Here is a 14,812-nt window from a genome sequence, read left to right on the forward strand (position 1 = left end):
CATTGTCATGGGCCACAGTTGTGGGTATATTGTGATAAACTGGCATGGGTCAAAGCCTGTTTTTGTTCTTAAAAGACAATGGGAGTGGAGGGAGGGAAGGGCTCCAGGTCCATGTGTTGGACTCATTCCAAATCCCTGTGGAAAAGATCCCTATGGTGTAACACAGAAAAGTTTATACCATCCCATTGATTCACAATATTTAAGAGAAAGCTTGCAATCTGCTGGGTTCATGATAAACAGCCAATAACCCAAGATGGAATCAAAACTGTCTTGGAAGTCAGAGTGGGCCATCCCTCACATAGCTGAATACCAAAAACATGAGCAAGAAGAGAAGGGACAGGGGTGTTAAAGTAAGTAAGCCATTGAGTCCCAGCCATTCATAATATCCAAGAGGAAGCTGGATATCTTCTGGTTTCATCATTGCCTCATGGATCCAAGCTGGGACAGGACTCAAGTGTGTCCCAGACTTTGTGTTTTGCTCTGTGTGGGAGGGATGGATGGGTGAGTATCCATCAATGATGTCACTTCAAATCAGTGGTTGAGGGGTGGACTACTCAATGAATTGAATGGAGAACCATCAGGTGAAGGGATGGGAATAGAGTTATAGACTTACCCCATGTTATATCTCGAAATAATTTCAAAAAGAATTAAAGGGAGGGGCGCCTGGGTGGCTCAGTGGTTGGGCATCTGCCTTTGGCTCAGGTTGTGATCCCTGGGGTCCTGGGACCAAGTCCCGCATCAGGCTCCCTCCAGAGAACCTGCCTCTCCCTCTGCCTATGTCTCTGCCTCTCTCTGTGTGCTCTCATGAGTAAATAAATACATAAAATCTTTATTTTAAAAAAGGGGAATTAGGGGGATCCCTGGGTGGCGCAGCGGTTTAGCGCCTGCCTTCAGCCCAGGGTGTGATCCTGGAGACGGGGAATCAAGTCCCACGTCGGGCTCCCTGCATGGAGCCTGCTTCTCCCTCTGCCTGTGTCTCTGCCTCTCTCTCTCTCTCTCTGTCTCTCATGAATAAATAAATAAAATCTTTAAAAATAAAATTAAAAATTTAAAAAGGAATTAAAGGGATAATACCAAAAAACAAAAAGGAAACAAAACTACTATAAGAAAAAAAAAGGCAAAAACTGATCTGATATTGAAGTGGGGAAGGAATTTTCAACGTATGAAAAAAAGCTTAAAAACTACCAGGGAAAGTATTTGACTACATAAAAATTAGAAACTTCTGAAGTTCAAAAACACTATGAATAAAATTAAAAAGCAATTCCAGTTTCCATAATGGTGGAGGAGCTTGAACAGTACTAATCACTCCATAGATAACAGCTATAAACTCTGGACAAAATATTCTTTTTAAAACATCTGTATGGAGTCGGAGAGCAATCAAATCAGATAAAAAAAAAATAAAGAGTATTGAAGCCCTGGAAGAAGGAATCACCAGGTAAGATCCTCATCCTGAGGGCTCTCTCCAGGAAAGGAGACTCAGGCATGTAGTAAGGTCATCTAGAAACCTAGTCTCATATCCCATGCGTGGCGGTAGGGTTTAGGGCTGCTAGACTGGCTGGAAATTAAAGAAGTAAATCTCAGAAAAGGGTCTCATTCTGGAAAGCCAAATCTGCAAATCCAGCTCCCACGTCTTTGGCTCATCCTTGAAATGAGCATGTGCCCAGGACAGATTTCAGGAAGCCATGGTGAAAGCAGCCCCAGGAGAGACTTCAAGAGCTGCCTCACCAGAAGAGCCAGAAAAACCCTGCCACAACAAAAATGCTCAAAAATAGGCGATTCCTTAAAGAAACTGAGGGTGTGGCCATTTAATACAGCCCAACGAAGGCATTAAAATAACGTTTTAGACTAACACATTTAATGAATTTAGAAATAGTCACATTTTTCAGTAAACAAGTAGGTTAAAAAATATGCACCCTGGGAGTCCAATTTTGCATTTTTAAAAAAGCCAAAGAGATAAACATACAGCAAAATGTTGATTTCCTGGGTGACGGAAATGCGGATGCCTCTTCTTTCTTTGTGGTTTGCTTATCGCCCATACTTCCTACAAGGACTATATCTTACTCTTATATTCAGGAAAAGTAGTATCTTTTTAAAACATGAGCATAGAGCGCGCTCCAGGTGCGCCAGGTGCGCCAGGTGCGAGAGCAGGGCACTCGTGCAAAGGGCTTTGGAGCCCCCGAGGGTCTCAGAAACGGTAGCTTGGCTCCTCCACGTTACCCATGAGGACACCGAAGCCCACAGGGGCTTGTGCAAAAGCAGACAACTTCTTAGTGACGCAAGAACAGGTATTCCGGTGGTCAGAGTAGTGCTCATTGCTGTTTGCACGCCTCCGTCGTAGGAAGGCAGCAGAGAGCGCACGTGGGCTGGGCACAGCTGGAGAGCAATAGACGGGGGAGAAAGGAAGAAGCGCCTGGTAGGCCGCGGGTGTGGGAGGGGGCAGGACGGGGAGGGAAAATGAGGAATACGGGGCCCGGGTAGAGCTGCACCCTGAGGTTCTCTTCCAGGGGGGCGGCGAGAAGTTACACCTCGCGGCACGCCCCATCCGCGGTACAACAGGTGGAAACTTGCAGGACTAAGGCCCAGGGTCTGAGTAACCGCACCCACCCGTACTCCTGCCCATCATCCAAGAACTCCGCATGGGACAACCATACTCCTGGAGCGAACCTAAAATTACTTAGGAATCCCCTTTGCTCCTGCAGGAAGAGCGAGGAGGAAGGAAAAAGAGCCTTCGCTGTCTCCCCGTCGGGGAATCGAACCCCGGTCTCCCGCGTGACAGGCGGGGATACTCACCACTATACTAACGAGGAAAACCGCGGGGAAGGTCGCGGGATCATTGCTTAAGGAGTCACCACCAGGCCGCCGGGACCCGCGGGGGACCCGGAGCCCAGAGCGGCGGCGGTCCCTGGACGGGAGCCGCCGAGAACGAAGCCTTCAGAGTGGGACACCGCCCGAGCCCGGCTGGGAGGGGACGGAGGCTCTGCAGCGACAGAGGAACCCGAGAGGGAGACAGCGGCGCCTGCAGTTCCTAGTTTGGGTTCAGACCTTTAAAAAAAAAAAAACGAAAACAAAACAAAACAAAACAAAAAACGCCCACTCTTCCTGGAAAAGGAAAAAAAAAAAAAAAAAAAAAAGCTTGCGTTGGCCGGGAATCGAACCCGGGTCAACTGCTTGGAAGGCAGCTATGCTCACCACTATACCACCAACGCCGGCGCTTCCGGGGGCTCCGAATTGCATATATAAGGAAGATGGAGGTCGTGGATTTTTTTTTTTTTTTTTTTTTTTTTTTTTCATGATCCTGCAGCACATGGAGCCTTCCCTTAGCGAGGATGGATCCCGACCCGACTCCTCGCGGGTCAGCCAGCTACGGACGGGACCGGAGGCCGCGGGGGCGGCGCGGGGGCACAGGGTCCGCGGAGGCCCGGTTCCGCCCGGGGTTTTCCCCGCCGCCTGCTCGGGTCCGCGCTCCCAGCTCCGGATCCGCCGAGTGTGAGATTCGGCGCCGGCGATTTGGGGCTGAAGACCCGCCGGAAAGGGCGCGAGAGGAAATGGATCTTTACGGTTTAGTAGGAAGGAGGAGTCAGAGACGGTTTTGTTTTCCGGTGCTTTGCCAAGGACCCCAGGGAGGGTTCTAGTTTTATTTCAAGCAATAAACGCTGCATCGAAGTGACGTGACGTCACGATACAGCCCTGTAAGGTGATCTGAAAATGAAATAAGAAAAGCGAGGAGCTCCCGTGTCAGGATGGCCGAGCGGTCTAAGGCGCTGCGTTCAGGTCGCAGTCTCCCCTGGAGGCGTGGGTTCGAATCCCACTTCTGACAAGATCCTCTTTTCTTTTTTTTTTTTTTTCCCCTTTTCCCAACAAATACAGTTGAATTCATGGAGAAAGGAGTATTGATTAAAGGACACTTTCTTTTTGTCCTGCGTCTCTGCATATGAATGTTATGCTTCACTGTGAATACGGGACTGAATCTATTTTTTTCTGTACTGTAGGCAGGAGACCGGTCTACAAAATCAGGGAGTAGTTGAGATAAAGATCTACACCTATGAACGTATTTTGAGTCCTTTCTGTGTGCCAGCCAGGCACACTAGGGCAGGCTGAACTCAAAGTCTCCTCTCAGGTAAACAAGAAAAAGCTCTTAGCTAAGATCCCTTTATTTGCTAAATTGTCCAGAATCTTCTAACGCCGACAGTAGTGTCAAACTTTGGTAGGCCTCACTGTGGGACCCAGGAAATTTGACAAAAATCCCCTACCCCTGGACAAGCAGAGCAGGACTAACTCCATTTTGTGCTGCACCCACCACCTCCTGTAACGCCCCCACATGACCTGCTTATTGCTTAGGGCGCTGCCCCACCCTAGTCAAGCCGCTGGGCACACCCTAATCAGAAATCAGCTCAGTGATAGGCCAGTTCAAATGGATACTTTAAGGTTAAATGTAATTCAATCGGCCACCTGCCTGTGGACCGACAGGACTGTGCAACTTTCTGCATATCCCATTGGCCACTGGTCCCTATAAAGCTGCTAGGCCTCTTAGTCTCGGGGTCCAAGTCCCTGCTCGCTGTGTCGGGTATACTTGGACCCAAGCTCGAGCTTGTAAATAAACCCTCGTGTGTTTGCATCGGTGTCGGCTTCTTGGTGGTTTCTCGGATTCGCAATCTGGGGCACCACACTCACATTTCCCACCGACTTGTCCCACCGACTCCTACTGTTGCAGGGTGGACTGGGGAGACCCCTGGGCCCTGAGGCCTTCACCCAGCCAGTTCCTGGGATGTGACTGGAGGTTCTCAGTCTGGTGGCAAGAAAACTATCCAAGGAGGGACCAGAAGAGAAAAATTCAAGGAGGGACCAATCAGTGGTTGAGTGGTGAAAGTGAATGGTTTTTTTAAAAAGGAAGAGAATGCACTCTGGAGATGTGGGAGCCTGAGTGCCCAAGAGAGAGCTGGACCCAGGGTTTGGGTCTGTATCTTTTATTGACAGTTGTGAACCAGGGGGTAGAGTATTTATTAGTTGAGGAGATTTCTTTGGGAGCAGAGTTTTGGCCTTTTCTCCCTTACTTGGTCAGTGTTAGGCCTTCTTTGTCTTGGGCTCATCTGGTTTGATCTGGCTTTCTTGAGCTTACATTTTGGAATGCTGCCAGGCCAGGTACCTAACTTTCCTGATAGCAGCCCGGAGCTCCTTTGCCAGCATCCAGGCATCAGGTTAAAACCTGAACAGCTGCTGACACTGACACTGCCACCAATGCTAATTCAGCAGGTTTGCTGGGTCACCAAAACCCAGGACAAGATATCAACAGAACAAATCAGGAAAAGTAGGAGGAAAGGTCAACTTGTGGAGTTTGTTGTCTTAAGAGCTTCTTTATTCTGAAGATCACAAATAGGATGCTTTCTTTCAGATGTAGGAGGAACTGGTTATGAAAAAATCCTGTTGTCCTTTTGGGAAGACAAGAGAATTGTCAAGATGAAGAGACTGAGTGTGTTGAGGTTCACAAGTGTGAGGATGGAAGGATCTTCAGGTTCATTAGCAAAAGTTTGCCAGACAAACTGCATTCTCTGTTATTTACTAGACTGTGATCTTGGGAAGTTTGCCTGCAGTATAACCTACATAGACCTTTTGGGAGGCTTAGGTGAGAGCCTAGGAGCTTGCTTATTAGAAATGCAGACCGCAGGCCGCACCTCAGACCCACCAAATCCGAAGTTTGTAAGATCTCCAGGTGATCCATATGGATATAAAAGCTTGAGAATCTCCAGTCTGTCTAATTTAGGTACCTTTGCTGCACAGGTTGATCATGAACTTGGAATATCCCTTCCCTTGCTTCTCACCAAGGCACCTTTTACTCAGGATCAGCTGAGCGCTTACTTATGTCAGACACTGCTTAGAACACAAGATCAAAAATTAAATGAAAAACTGTGTCTAGGGGCACCTGGGTGACTCAGTTGGTTAAGTGTCTGCCTTCAGCTCAGGTCATGACCTCAGGGTCCTGGGATTGAGTCCTGAATTGGGCTCCCTCCTCTGCTTCTACGTCTGCCTCTTCCACTCCCCCTGTTGGTGTTCTCTCTCGTGCTCACTCTCAAGTAAATAACTAAAATCTTTAAAAACAAAAAACAACTGTGTCTAAATGAAAGACAACTGCCATGCATTCCTAGGAGAGACATGTACAAAAATCAAGTTGAACATTAACCATGTGATCAAGGTGAGCATCAACAGTGACTTGTCCCATTGCTCTCATATACCTCTGACTGACTTCATCAAGATGGCACTTCACCCTGTGGCATTCTTCTCAAAAACCTGTCTAATCATGAAAAACCATCAGATAAGCCCAAACTGAGGGACAATCTGCCAAAAGGTCAAGATCACGAAACACAAGGGAAGGTTGGGGACCAGTCACAAGTCATGGGTTACACATGGTAGCAGTGCAGCATGGGATCCTGGATCAGTTTCTGAAACAGTAAAAAAAAAAAAAAAAAAAAAAAAGTGGAAAAACATGCCATCTGAATAAAGTCTATAGTTCAGTGAACTGTATTGTACCAATGTCAGCTTCTTAGGTTTGGCAAGATATCACGGTTATGTCAAATCTTAACTTAGGGGATGGAAGCTGGGTGAAGGATAGACTGTCATTTTCTAAGTATCTTCACAACTCCTCCATCAATCAAAAATTATTGCATGATAAAAAGGCACTTAAAAAAAAAAAAAAAAACTTGAAGGGCGCCTCGGTGGCTCTGTCCATTAAATGTCTGCCTTTGGCTCAGGTCATGATCCCAGGGCATCGGGCTCTCCGTTCAGCAGGGAGTCTGCTTCTCCCTCTGCCCCTGCTCATCCTTGTGCTCTCTCACGCTCGCTCTCTTTCTCTCTTTTTGAAATTTAAAAACAAAACAAAACCTTGAAAATGGCTGCCTGTGAGGAATTGAGAGTGAGGCAAGAAAATGCTGCTTTTCCATTGGAAAGCTTGTAGCAAGATTTGATTTTTAAATAATGGGCATGTATTTCGATCTAATTTGTTGTAATATTTTGAGGAACTGCGTGACATAGTTGTTATTACACTAATCAAACTGTGTTAAAAATAAAATCACAGGGCCAAGAGGGAGTCACTTATGGTGGGCCAAGTCACCAATCAGAGGCTTAATACCTAACGTCATTGCAGCTTCACTTTCCCCCAGAAAAGTAGTCTTACCCAGTGAGTCAGGGCTGTTCTAGTCAGCACCACTGAGGGAATCCCCCACATGCCCCTCTCCATCCCCAGAAGACAGATAAAGGACCCTGCTCTTACCTATGAGGGAAAGTGACCTTGTCTGGACCAATCCTTTCTTTTGCTAGTAACTTCCTTGTCCCACCGTTATTCCTAAAGAAACCTCACATTTTGACCTAGGCCTTGGAACTCCCCTTTACTCAGTAGATGGGATATCGCCCAATCTTGAATCACATACTCAAGCCAATTAGGTCTTTAGATTTACTCAGCTGAGATTTTGTTCTTGAAGAACTATATACAACATAAAGATGCCTATTAGTCAAGAAATGGTCCCCCAAGCAACGAAACTGTTAACAGTCATTTAAAAGTAGATGAGGTGGGGTGTTTAATCCTTCTATGGAAAAATAGATACCACACACGAGAGGATCTGAAATGTTTTCACAATTAAGCACAAGGGAACTTTCCTTCTTGTGCCTTATACGTATTTTTAAAGAGATAATAAGATAAATGTTGTTGAAATGTTAACAAACTCTCTAACCCCTGTGAGTGCTATGAGGAGGCAGGTAGGTTCCAACAGAAGACCTGGGAGCCGGCAACGAGGAAGTCAGGGCCGGCCACGGAAAGGTCAGGGGCCTGTCCAGGCAGCCCTCCACAAGAAGCCGGATCAAACCTGATGGCCCCAGAAGGAAGATGCCACGACAGGAAACCCCTGACCAAATTAGGAAGAAAAAGCAGGAACCCTGCTTCCTGTCCCAAGTAACAAATATTTCGCCACATGGTTAACAGCTGTCAATAAAAGATATAAACCCAACTCCCACACTTGCACACTCCTCCTCTCACCCCCCTTTCACTTGGCCACTCTCTTATCTCAAGAGTGTCCTCTTCACCTAATAAACTTTCCCACGTATGTCACTTGTCCACTATGCTGTGTGTCTGCCTTTGAATTCATTCTTGTGACAAGAGCAAGAACATTCTGCAAGTCCTTGGGGTCTGGCTGGGTAGAGGCCCCAGGGCCTGGGTCTCCCACAAACACACACACACCGACCCCCACCCCTCCACCACCCTGGTTCACCTGGCAACAAGAGTACCATCATACCATCATTCCTCTTGGGAGGTACTAACAGGTTAGGTGGTCCCTGTCGGAAGTTGGAAGGAAATTCAGCGAAGGGAAAGTGTAGTACTGAATGTGTATGCCGTGTCCTCTTTTGGGGGGCAGGTTCCTTCGATGTGAAACCAGGATGCCCAGGAAGCAGACCAGACACAGAAAAGAGAGCAGTTAAAAATGTGAAATGACAGGTACGGGAAGGGTGGGTTGTTTCTGCAAACCCCTCTCGTCCCCCCTTCTGGAGACAACTCTCAGCTTCTGTTGATGTGGCCTTGCTCTAGCCAAACCCAACTGCATTTCTGAGATAAAAATGCATCTGCCGTTGCTCATAGGAGAGATAGTGTGGACCCGGTTAACTGGGAAAGAACTCATGCAAGTTTATCCTCGCTCACATATTGTCATTTACTTAACTGGCAGTAAAATGGAACCTGAGGATACTTCCCAGCTTGAGTCATTTGCTTATAAAAAGCACATATTCACTTAGTGAATAATGTAAATAATACCATAAAATATGCATCTTTCTCTCAGGGCTCAGCATCCAACTGTGTTCTAAAGGAACAACATATCCAATTTCACAACATCTGTGGGGGGTTCTGATAATAAGTAGAGTTATGGCCTGTTTGTGAGGTGACAACGCACAGGCTTTAGAATCTGGCAGGACAGGATTCTGAATTCCAACCCACTCCCCCCCCCACACGCACCTAATAGCTATGTGACCTGCATAAAGTGTTCAACGTCTCTGAGCCTCAGGATCCTCATCTTCCAAAAGAGCTAGAACCCTGTGATGTTGCTGTTGTGGGGATTTAACTAGATTGTATATGTCAAGTACCTGCTATGTAGTTGACACTCAACTGAAATAATTAGTAACAGCTAATTTTTGTTACTCATATGCTAGATGCCTAACATTCTTCATCACTTCTTACGTAATTGAACCCTCTTAGCAATCCTGAGACCAGTCCTATTCATCACCCACCCCCACCTCCCATGTAGAAGCAGAGCCCGAACCTCAGAGAGTTTAACTTGCACCATATAGAAAAGAACAGAAGGGAAAACCTAAGCAGTCTGGTTCCAATTTTGTCATGATACGTGACTGTTATCATCATCATCATCATCATCATCATCAGCATCACTGTAGGGCCCATCAGCAGAAAGCAGATGGACCCATGCTATTTCTCTCATACACAGAAGATCAACACCACTAGATATACTCTCTCCAGAGTCAGAAGAAACTACATCTCCAGAGTCCAGAACTGGGATTTGTTGTCTAAAAGAACACTAGATAAAGTCATTTGATTAGAGGCAACTAATTAGCACATAAACTATTCATCAGTGTATTAGGACATGCAGGCAAACTAAACTAGAATCCCAATGCAGGATGTTTTATCTTAGGGTCATACATGGGAACCTTGCCAGGACTTGAAATTTCTCTCCATTCTCCCCGTTTCCCGCTCCATCTCCTTAACTCTTCCAGCTGATAACTCATAGCCCTCTCCTATCAGCCCTCAGACTTTACTACTGTCTTGAACTCTCCTTGCCCTGTTTTCCTCTGTGGAAATTACACACACACACACACACACACACACACACACGTTTGTAAGTTTTCTTCATATTCCTCCTTTAACAGTGACCCCAACGTTTTCCGCTTCTGAAGCCTGGCCTTTTTATGTATTTAATTGGTTGGAATGAAAACTAAGGCGGAGTTTTAAAAGTTTATTTAAATTTATATATCGGAAAATCCACATATATTGACAAAATCCATACATGCAAGTAACAACAAAAAGTAGGTAAAAGCGATGTTTAAGTTAATACACAAATGTTAATAATAATTACTTCCTGGGGGGCACCTGGGTGGCTCCCTCTGTTGAGCCACTGCCTTTGGCTTAGGTCACCTCTCGGTTCCCCTGATCATGGCCCTCCCGCCTGGGGCTCCCCACTCAGCTGGGAGTCTGCTTCTCCCTCTCTCTGCCGCTCCCCCCACTTGTGTACGCTCTCAAATAAAATATATAATAACAATAACAATAATAATAATAATAATTGCTTCGCCTGTATGAAATGGGAGAAGAGCCTATTACAATGTGAAATGACACAGGCCTCAGCTACACAACACCCTGAGAAGAAAGCTCCCTGCCTGGGAGGAGGATTCTCCTCCCCTCCCGGTCCTGGAGCCCAGGGCAGGATCAGGAGGACAGTCCAGCCCCTGCGGTCACAGAGCACTTGTCAGGAGGGGCCAATCAATCCACCTCCTCAGAGCCGGGCCCAGCCCTGGGGCTCCCAGGCCGGCTTCGAACCCCAGGGCGCAGGCCTCCGCAGGGCCCCGGAGAGGTGAGCGCACAGACTTGCTCCAGCTCCCTCTTCTGATGCTCACACTCCTCCTCTGCCACCCCGGCTGTGCTCCCAAGGACTTCCTGACCCTGTCCTCTTTGGAAATCTTGCCTCCGAGGCTCTCCTCACGCAAGGGGCCCTTCACAGGGAAGACACCGGCCTCTAGAGTGTTCTTGGCAACCATCCTGTCCCTCTGGGCCTCCCCCCCCCCCCCCCCCCCCCCCCCCGCGGCCTGTGCCACTCAGCCTCCCAAACTGTCCTCCCAACTTCCTCCTGCAGACCGAACCCTGACATCGAAGGTGCTCCTCCTCCCCCTTCTCTCCCCTCCTCCTCCCCTGCTCCTCTCCTCCCTCCCCCTCCTCTCCCTCCTCTCCCCTCTCCTCCCATCCCCTTCCCCTTCCTCTCCCTCCCCCTCCTCCTCCCTCCCATCCCCCTCCTTTCCCCCCTCCTCCCTCCCCCTCCTACTCTCCACCTCCGTCCTCTCCCCTCCCCTCCCTCCCCCTCTGTCCCCTCCCCTCCCCCCCTCCGTCCTCTCCTTCTCCCCTCCCCTCCCTCTTCCCCCCTCCCCTCCTCCGTCCCCCTCCCTCCTCCCATCCCCCTCCTCCCTCCTCCTCCCCCCTCCGCGTGGAGCGCCTGCGCCCGGGTGGGTGAGCCCGGGGGCAAGGGCGGCCGCCGGGTGCTCGTGGAAGATGCGCAGCGGCGGCGCCGGGAAGCAGGCGGGCGGGGCCACCGCGGCGTGGACGCCCCGTGGACCGGACCTCGCGGCAGGGCCCGCGCCCCCAGGAAGGGCCGGGACTTCCAATAGTGTTTGGCGGCGCTGTTATTTCTGGAGGCGTAACCTTTTGCTGTCTTGACACGGAAAGGCACGGCTCTCGGGACGGTGGTGACTCGGCAAAGACCCGAGTCCGGGCGGGAAGGAGCGAGGGCCGCGCTGGAGTCAAGGGGCGGCGCCGGGGCAGCTGCAGCGCGAGCATTGGTGGTTCAGTGGTAGAATTCTCGCCTGCCACGCGGGAGGCCCGGGTTCGATTCCCGGCCAATGCAACGTTGCCTCTTTTTTTTTTTTTTTTTTCTTCCTTTTAATTAATTAGGTCCTTTTTCATTCTTGGATTTGTGACTCTGACCCAAAGGAAACCAGCTAGCTAAGCCAGTATTCCTTTGTTTTGGTTCCCCTCCTTTACCAAGTCACCTTCTTCGGAGGAGCGGGGCCCTGTTAGGAGGATGCCCATGAGCGCCGGTGGAAGCGCCCGCTCTTGAGACCCGTCCCTGCCCCTGGGGTCGCCGCGGGCACTGCCCCAGAGGCCGGCTTCTTCCAGCAAAGCACAGTAGGCCAAACGGGAGAGATTTTCCCGGACGTGAGTGTGGGAGGGGAGGAAAGAAAACAAAATGCCCTTGTCATTTGCAGGTTGGGGATGGAGCCTGAGTCTCCCAGGTGGCAGTGGCAAGCAGACACTCCCTGCAACACTGACGAGGCCCTAAGGGTGTGAGGCCACATTGCAACGCTAAACCTCAGTAGTTTATCAGAGGAACTTAAAGTTGACTTTTGTGTATTACATTGATATTTGCCTAGTTCAAAGGAAACCGATTTCTAAAAAGAGAAACTAAAAACCGTGTTCCATAAGCGGCTGTTTTCTCCTCAGAGAGCTGAGAACCCTCCTGGAGAGCTCAGGAGGCCTTTGAAGAGGGAGGCGGAGTCAGGATGCAGAGGTCAGTCTGGCTTCTGGACTGGGTTTCTCTTGGTGAACGATTTCCCTGTGTAAGGGTGAGAAGGAGCTGGCAACGTTTGCTGCTGGAGAAATCAGCCATACTGGGATGGGTCCAGGTGATTTGACTGGTCCAGGAGAAAAGAGAATGTTTGAAGTGTGCAATGAATGGCTTCCACGGTGGAAAATCAAGTCATCTTCAAAAAGAAGGAACCTATTTTATAGCCACAGAAGAAAGAGGAGCTGTCAGCTTTAAATTCATTCACCCTTAAGAGTCTAGGCCAGGCATGCCTGGGTATCACATTTGGGACATTTTAGCCAAGGGCCTTCAAGAGAACGGTCCTCACCTCAGAAAGAAAGGTGACCTGGCCTGAGATCTGTGCCCTGGCCTGTTTGGGGACTGTCTGTACAAGTTCCTTCAACATTCTCTCCCAGTCCTCAGTAGCTCAAACCCCCACCCATCCTGCCCCCCAATAATTCCAGGGATAGCCCTAAAGCAAGCACCTTCATACCTGGACATTGACCACATAGGCATCTTTCCAAAGTCATTCATTTCTCCCCCCCCCCCTTTTTTTTTTAAATATTTTTATCTATTCATGAGAGACACAGAGAAGCAGAGACACAGGCAGAGGGAGAAGCAGACTCTCTGAGGGGAGCATGATGTGGGACTCAATCCCAGGACCCTGAGGTCATGACCCAAGCGAAGGGCAGATGCTCAACCACTGAGCCACCCAGGCGTCCCTCTCTACTTTCCAGTTCAGAAAGGTTCCGATATAAAGGCTCATCTTACGATGCTAACTTCATATATACACTTAAATATATCCACTTATGTTTAGTAGCTTAGCTTGAGTATCTTCAGAAGTAGGACATATTTTAAAGTAATCACTTAAATGGACATTATGAAGTGGAGGGATGCTCATGGCCCAACAACAAGTGCAAAAATCAAGTTGTAAAGCAAAATGTATATAGTACAATCCCAAGCTGTATATAAAAGGTTTACAACACCAACTACCTATATACCTTAAAACAAGTTATTTCGACCCTCTGGGCCACAGCTTCCTCAATTTTTCTTTTCTTTTCTTTCTTTCTTTTTTTTTTTTTTTTTTGCTTCCTCAATTTTAAAATGAGGAGATTGGACTACATCATGTCTATGGATTTTCTAGGTTTGAAATTCTTCTGATTTCAAATGCTAAAGAATTTACCCATTCCAGAAATATTTATTGAATGCTTTATCATGTGCCAGACACTGATCTACACTCTGAATATATGGCAGCAAACAAGACAAAGGCCCGGCTGATAGGAGGTGGGATAGTTAGGCAATAAACAATTAAGCAAGCAAACATATGTTCCCTCACTTGGTAAATGAGTACAATGAGGGAAAATAAAATGGGAGAGGGGGATGGTGAGGGAGGGGATTATAGTGAATGATCAAGGAGACCTCATGATAAGATGACATTTGAGTCAAGACCATGATGAAGTGAGATGTGGATATCTGTAAGGAAGAACATTCCAGAAACAAGTTTATATGGCTAATGCCGTATAAAACTTAGTTTAAAAGTTTTCTTTGCAGTAGGGCTTCCTGGAGCCTTTAATGGGCGTTATGAATATACAAAGAGGAACAGTGTACGCAGAACATTCTGCATTATTTTGACCACACGACCTTTCATTCCGCGAGGCCTATCAAGGAGTTCTGTGACCAGGGAAGTGTTTTTGGCAAACATTGAACTGGGGAATCCAGACCATATCAGCAGATTCATTCACCACTTCCTCTGAGGTCAGGACTGGGTGGGATTCACTGACTAACGCAGTAAGAACAAGGGACCCGATAATTAGCAACAGGTTGCTTGGGTGGCCCAGTTGGTTAAGCCCTGTCTTTGGCTCTGGTAGTGATCTTGGGGTCCTGGCTGGGGGGGGTGGGGGGGTGGGGGGGGTGGAGGGGTGCTCTCTGCACAGTGGGGAGTCTGTTTCTCTGCCCCTCCCCTTGCTTGTGCTCTCTTCCTTTCTGAAATAAAATCTTTTTAGGAATACCCTTTCTTATTTATAAAAATAATAATAATTAGACCACAACAGCTAACAAACAAGATGGGTTCCCTCCCGTGAAGGGAAAGAAACTACAAAGTTGTAATCAAGCCAAATGGCTGTGGGAAGCAAAGCCAGTCGGTGCTGTAGCAGAGGCAGTCAGTCAGGTTCTAACAGGAGGGGGGAGAGGTGGCAGGAGGGCACGGAGGCCTGGCCGCCCCTCCACAGGAAGGGCCCTAAGATGCAGGACGCCCTGACGGAAACCCCTGAGCAAATTAGGAAGAAAAGGCTTGAAAACCTGGAGTCTGCTCCAAGGAATGAATTCATTATTTTGCCCTGCTAGTTAACAATTGTCAGTAAAAGATAGAAACCCACCCTCACCCCCACCCTCCAGGGCACCCTGGAGCTCCTTCTCTCCCCCCCCCCCCCCCCCCCCGCAATAAACTTTCCCACTTGTGTCACTTGTTAGCTGTGCTGTGCTGTGTG

The 14,812-nt window shown here is 48.3% G+C and overlaps 4 non-coding genes across 4 annotated transcripts; 2 read left to right on the plus strand and 2 right to left on the minus strand.

Annotated features, from left to right (window-relative positions):
- Positions 1 to 2,735: 2,735 nt before the first annotated feature.
- TRNAD-GUC lies at positions 2,736 to 2,807 on the minus strand. The gene has a single exon. It is a non-coding gene; the product is annotated as a tRNA-Asp (tRNA).
- A 327-nt stretch (positions 2,808 to 3,134) lies between these two features.
- Positions 3,135 to 3,206, minus strand: TRNAG-UCC. The gene has a single exon. It is a non-coding gene; the product is annotated as a tRNA-Gly (tRNA).
- A 528-nt stretch (positions 3,207 to 3,734) lies between these two features.
- TRNAL-CAG lies at positions 3,735 to 3,817 on the plus strand. Its single transcript has one exon. It is a non-coding gene; the product is annotated as a tRNA-Leu (tRNA).
- Positions 3,818 to 11,577: 7,760 nt separating this feature from the next.
- On the plus strand, positions 11,578 to 11,648 carry TRNAG-GCC. The gene has a single exon. It is a non-coding gene; the product is annotated as a tRNA-Gly (tRNA).
- The last annotated feature ends 3,164 nt before the right edge of the window (positions 11,649 to 14,812 follow it).

Source organism: Canis lupus, chromosome 38 (assembly GCF_011100685.1).
Source record: "Canis lupus familiaris isolate Mischka breed German Shepherd chromosome 38, alternate assembly UU_Cfam_GSD_1.0, whole genome shotgun sequence".
In the NCBI taxonomy this organism is placed as follows: domain Eukaryota; kingdom Metazoa; phylum Chordata; class Mammalia; order Carnivora; family Canidae; genus Canis; species Canis lupus.